We start from the raw sequence: 6,528 nt of genomic DNA on the forward strand, positions 1-6,528 counted from the left end.
ATGTCGGGGATCGCCATTTGTTTTAAAACTTTAAAAAGATACTCATGCGAGACCCTGTCAAACGCCTTTTCAAAGTCCAGCGCCAACAGGGCCAGGCTCTGACTTCTATCCCTAGAGTACCATATTGCATCTCTAATAACATTTAAAATCTCAGCAATATTCCTCCCTGGTACTCCACATACTTGTTCGGGTTGTATCAATTTATTAATCACAGTTTTAAAACGACAAGCAATAATTTTAGCTAAAACTTTATAGTCCATGTTGAGGAGGGTGATAGGCCTCCAATTCCTGAGGTCATCACGAGCGCCCTTTTTCTTATAAATTAAGGACACTATCCCCCTCCTCCATGACTTAGGCAGCTCTGAACACATAAAAACCTCTTTAAAAAGTGCTAAAAGATCCTCCTTTAAAACATCCCAAAAAGTCAAATAAAATTCAACAGGTAGACCATCTGCTCCTGGGGCTTTCCCTTTTGAAAAACTTTTAAAAACACTAAAAAGTTCTTCCATGCTAAGATCTTCTATTAAAAACCCCTGGTCTACAGAACTTAACTTAAAATCCAGGATATTAAGAGCATCTTGTAAAAAAACATTATTTACACTTTTTTTACTAAAAAGGTCTCTATAAAAATTAAAAGCCACCTTCTTCATACCTTCCACAGTTGTTTCTCCATCAAGACAGGTGATCGTCTCCTTTTTCTCCATCACTTTTTTAAAAAAGAAACGTGTACACTTCTCACCTTCTTCTAAATGTTTCACTTTGGAATTAAAAATTATTTCTTTACCTTTTTGATCAAGGCACAATTGTATTTCAGTTTTTAGGCTTGCAATATCATCTTCCACCTCTAGTCCTATCTCTTTAAATTTATGGAGAGTTTGCAGTCTCATATTTAAATTTACATAAATCTGCTTTTTCCGCCGCGCCTTCCTCTTTCCAGCCCTGATAAAAAAAAACCTTATTTTATCTTTGATCACTTCCCACCAGGATAGGATTTTAATATATGGAGGCCTTAACTGTCTCCATTCCTGGTAGGCATTACAGAAGTCTGACCTCACCTGAGGGTCTTCCAGCAAATGGACCCCCAGACGCCACAAACCTCTATTTATCCTCAGCTCTCCTTGATACTCTATCTTTACGCTTAACATTTTATGATCAGAGAATAAATTAGGCATTAAAACAAATTGTACAGGGCTAAAATCCTCAGATAAAAACATAAAATCGATCCTGGAAGCCACTCCCCGACCGGACCATGTAAATCCTGGGTCCGTCGGCGAAAGCGACCTCCAGGCATCGCATAACTTAAAATCAGTCTGCAAGCTATTTAGTAAAAAACACGACTTATCTAACTTACGGATTGGGTCACCCCCTCCTCGGCGCTCATTCACATTCAGGCAATTAAAGTCCCCAGCTACCAAGAGAGGAGATGACCCTACACAGAATACCGGTAGAATTTCAAACAAACGTATACGCTCCTGTTTATCTGGTGGAGCGTACACATTAATGACACGGAAATTAAAATTATTAAAACACAAATGCACTAGGATAGCTCTGCCGGGTACAATCTCAGTAACAGAGGAGATGATGATGTTATTACCTCGGCAGAGCAGACCCACACCAGCAGACTTGTTTTCGTTCGAGCCCGACCATACAGAGGGCCCTAGTTTCCAGTCCTTTTTTATCTCGTTATACCGGATTCCATGCTGCAGACCACACTCCTGTAAAAAACATATATCAAAGTCTAATGTTTCAAAAAAATCAAAAAGAGCAGCCCTGCGGACAGGGCTCTTTAGAGATCTCACATTAAGTGAGAGACACCTCATGGATGGCATTTATGTCATGAGGGAGGAGAGATATCCTCAATGACTTCCATAAACTCCTCAATCACATCTGGCAGTGTGGAAAAAGAGTCAATGTTCTGGGGATCCGAGGAACCCGGTAATGGATACCCAGAAGAGTCCGTGTTCAGCCACATGTCTCCGCTGGGAAAACACACATCCGGAGACTCTGGATTGGCCTCCAGAAGAGTATCCCCTCGCAGCTTCTTTCCAGAAGGCTCAGGCAGCTCACTCGTACAGTCGTCCTCTGTGATAGCTACATGGCCTCTTACTTCCTGGGGGGCCTCCGGATCTGGCACAATGACCTCATCCACACCATCACCTGTAGGAGAAAAAACTGCGGTCTGCTGGCTCGAGTCCCTGGGAATGACTGGGGTCTTCGCCACAGTGCCCCCCACCGCCAACATAGTGGGGGCGCTCTGCTCCAACACACCAGCCTCATTCGAGACCTTCGACACAAGGGTTACCCCCCCAACGGGAGAGTCCCCCTGCTCCAGTCTCTGGGTGGTCCGCCCTCCGCCCTTTTTCCGGGACTTCGACACAGGAGGGCCTCCCTGAGGGCCACCACACTCCTGCTCCGTCCCCACCTTCTCCTCTGCGCCCTTGGCCTTCTCAGCCGCCTCCCCTGCTGTAGGAACAGTGGGACTTGGCTCAGGCCTTACTCCGGTCTCCGGGATACTCAGCTCAGCATGGACCGGGACAATAGCTGGTTCCTGCCTTGGCACGGGTCTCTCAGCCGCCTCTGCATACGTACGGACTTTAGTCCTATGTGGGCATCCTCGGAACATATGTCCAACCTCCCCGCATAGGTTACAAGCCTTCTTTTGAGGGCAATCCTTCATGAAGTGTCCGAATTGACCACAATTGCTGCAGCGGAATGCCCTTCTTTCCACACAATTCCCTTGGGTATGCCCCATCTTGCCACAGTTCCTGCAATACATAGGCATACCTGTGTAGAATAAGTAGCCACGGCTCTTCCCAATGGTGATGGTAGAGGGGGGATGTTCTGTTCCTCCAAAGCCCTCCGGATTTTTCTTCAGCCGCACCAGGAATTTCCGCTTGCCACACCAGAAACCAACGGCGTTTTTAACATTCCCTTGAAAGGTTACTTCATCGCAATAGCGACGCAAACAGGTTAAAATGTCCAGTACTTCCACAAAAGGATTTGGAAAGAAAACAATCATTTGTACCTCCTCTTGGACGAAAAGCAGGGAGAAGACCAGGCCCTCCAGTTCATCAGCAAAGATGTTGTCATTCACCTTTTGGACCAACTGCTGACAACAACCATGGCTCCTAAAGGTAATAGTATAAGTACCTTTCTGCTCATTGTCCTGAAAACAGAAGATGTCCTCTCTGCCGAACTCCAGGATCCCAAGAAGGACGGTGTTGCAAACGTAGCGGATTTCTTTCTCCTTCCGGAATCTCTCCAAGACCTCGATACGGACCGTGTTCCTCATCCGGGGTTCACCCGATGCAAAGGTAAGTGCAGCCGGCATCCTTCCGAGAAAGAACTCCAGCTGTAAACACAAAAAAAGGCTAGCGCCCTTTTAAGGCGATCGCAACTCGTTGCTCCGGACTAATCCTCTCTCCCTATAGCAGCAGGGGGGTGAAGCCCCTCCGAAGAGGAGCGATCCCCCCAGGCCGAGAGAGAGGGTACCGAAAGCACCCGACCTGACTACAATCTCACAGTTAAACTGATCGATCGCAGCCAAAAGGCCGAGAAGCGATGGCCTGAAATGGTTGGCCATTTCAGACGCACCCAGGCCTACAACCGACACCCATTGTGGAGACCGAGCCAAAGATTGCCGCAAGGAAGACATTTTCAGAAACTCTGGATGCATTCTCAATGACAGTTCGGGTGTGCTTGGGTTTTGGTCGGTTGTTTGGCTGTGTGTGTCTGTGTGTGCTCGTTGAAGCTGCGCCCAACGCGTTTTGAATCTGCATAACTCTGCCCACTTTGACACACCCACCATCCCCATTGTGACTGCAGGTGAAGGTTCCGTGCTAAGATTCTATCGACTGCAGGCAGCGCACCTGGTTGGTCAAAAGCATTAGAATACTCCTCACACAGGTGTATCTACAAGACACAAGACTAGCAGATTCGAGATCAGCACAGACACCAGTTTTCCTTTTTTTCAAATACCTATCATACACCGCATTTCAAAGTCGGTGGTCCACAAGAGGTAAACAATGTCTTCCAAAAGAATTCATGATCGGTGGTCACAAATGTGGTATGTATGGCAGAACTACTCATTGGATGCTTCAATTTAAATACCAAGTGCTGACAGCAGGCAGGGGCCTAATTCTGTAGATGGCACAGTATATTTGCTACACTGTAAGAAAGGCCTAATTCAGGCCTACATCTTAACACACCTGTGGCAGCAACCAGGAAAGACTGAAAATTGATTGCCTGATTGATTGATTGATTGCCTATTGAATGCAATGCAATGCTTGACATACATACATACATACATACATACATACATACATACATACATACAGAGGTGAAAGCAAGGCACACAAAATGTTGCAATTAGGCAAGTGAAATCGAGCAGCATGCTACATTTGGCAGCCAGCGGCATGTGAAATGTGCTTCCTTAACAACCCTGAAATAAATTCCCATCTAGGGTTCCAAGACAACTTGCTGTGCTGACTAATTTCCATTCAATCTGTTTTTAGAAACCGGATCAGAGAAGGAGTGCACTGTTCCCGGAGAGACTGCAATAGCGGGTCAATGCATGGAGTGGACAGAGCAAGCTCCATTTCCAGCTCCCTGTTCCAAAAAGCCATTTAATATATGGTCCCCACATGGGGGACGTATCAGATATTAAACTGATAAGAACAGATACTACACTTGATCTTAGCCATAGGAGGCCGAGAAGCGATGGCCTGAAATGGTTGGCCATTTCAGACGCACCCAGGCCTACAACCGACACCCATTGTGGAGACCGAGCCAAAGATTGCCGCAAGGAAGACATTTTCAGAAACTCTGGATGCATTCTCAATGACAGTTCGGGTGTGCTTGGGTTTTGGTCGGTTGTTTGGCTGTGTGTGTCTGTGTGTGCTCGTTGAAGCTGCGCCCAACGCGTTTTGAATCTGCATAACTCTGCCCACTTTGACACACCCACCATCCCCATTGTGACTGCAGGTGAAGGTTCCGTGCTAAGATTCTATCGACTGCAGGCAGCGCACCTGGTTGGTCAAAAGCATTAGAATACTCCTCACACAGGTGTATCTACAAGACACAAGACTAGCAGATTCGAGATCAGCACAGACACCAGTTTTCCTTTTTTTCAAATACCTATCATACACCGCATTTCAAAGTCGGTGGTCCACAAGAGGTAAACAATGTCTTCCAAAAGAATTCATGATCGGTGGTCACAAATGTGGTATGTATGGCAGAACTACTCATTGGATGCTTCAATTTAAATACCAAGTGCTGACAGCAGGCAGGGGCCTAATTCTGTAGATGGCACAGTATATTTGCTACACTGTAAGAAAGGCCTAATTCAGGCCTACATCTTAACACACCTGTGGCAGCAACCAGGAAAGACTGAAAATTGATTGCCTGATTGATTGATTGATTGCCTATTGAATGCAATGCAATGCTTGACATACATACATACATACATACATACATACATACATACATACAGAGGTGAAAGCAAGGCACACAAAATGTTGCAATTAGGCAAGTGAAATCGAGCAGCATGCTACATTTGGCAGCCAGCGGCATGTGAAATGTGCTTCCTTAACAACCCTGAAATAAATTCCCATCTAGGGTTCCAAGACAACTTGCTGTGCTGACTAATTTCCATTCAATCTGTTTTTAGAAACCGGATCAGAGAAGGAGTGCACTGTTCCCGGAGAGACTGCAATAGCGGGTCAATGCATGGAGTGGACAGAGCAAGCTCCATTTCCAGCTCCCTGTTCCAAAAAGCCATTTAATATATGGTCCCCACATGGGGGACGTATCAGATATTAAACTGATAAGAACAGATAAGGTTTCAACAAAATTTTATTTAGTCATAAGACATAGAACAACAAGAAAAAATGAAACCTTTTGTGCAAAAGAAACATAAACAATTACAATAATAAAATACAACAACATGAAACAACTTAATATAAAACAGTATTCCACATATAAAAACACCATCTACGATTCGCTTCCTTCTTCCCCACATCTTTAACATCCTTTAAGAAATAAATAAACATTTCACTAAAAGCCAATTTAATACAATCATTTACAGAGATAAAATCACGGTTAAAAAGTAAAATGTTTCTCGCTTTCCAGATTGCATTTTTGGCACAGTTTATTATACACCAGCATACTTTGAACTGGTGTGTAGTGGGGCAATTAAAAAGTCCATATAAAACATACTCATAGCTAAAATCTTTAAGACCACAAACCCATTTTAAAAGTATCCCCAATCTCCCCCAAAGTTCTTGTGCAAAACAGCAGTTCCAGAAAAGGTGCAAAACAGTCTCATCCTCTCGGCAAGAGTCTCTTGGGCACTTTGCCCGCGCCACCAGGCCTCTCCTGTGCTGGAAGTCTCTGGTTGGGAGGCACTGGTGGGCAGCCATCCATGCGATGTCTTTGTGAATGTTGGCCAAGAATTTCCCAAAAACGTTCCTCCACACACGCTTGGATCTACTCCAGGAGAAGTTGCTCACAGGGGACACTCCTTCTTCT

At 45.0% G+C, this 6,528-nt stretch overlaps 1 non-coding gene and 1 pseudogene across 1 annotated transcript; both read right to left on the bottom strand.

Moving 5' to 3' along the window:
• Window positions 1-4,528: 4,528 nt before the first annotated feature.
• On the bottom strand, window positions 4,529-4,721 carry LOC138654317 (U2 spliceosomal RNA). Its single transcript, XR_011316194.1, has one exon. It is a non-coding gene; the product is annotated as a U2 spliceosomal RNA (small nuclear RNA).
• Window positions 4,722-5,682: 961 nt separating this feature from the next.
• On the bottom strand, window positions 5,683-5,883 carry LOC138654281 (U2 spliceosomal RNA; annotated as a pseudogene).
• Between the last annotated feature and the right edge of the window lie 645 nt (window positions 5,884-6,528).

Source organism: Ranitomeya imitator, unplaced genomic scaffold (genome assembly GCF_032444005.1).
Source record: "Ranitomeya imitator isolate aRanImi1 unplaced genomic scaffold, aRanImi1.pri SCAFFOLD_257, whole genome shotgun sequence".
NCBI lineage: Eukaryota > Metazoa > Chordata > Amphibia > Anura > Dendrobatidae > Ranitomeya > Ranitomeya imitator.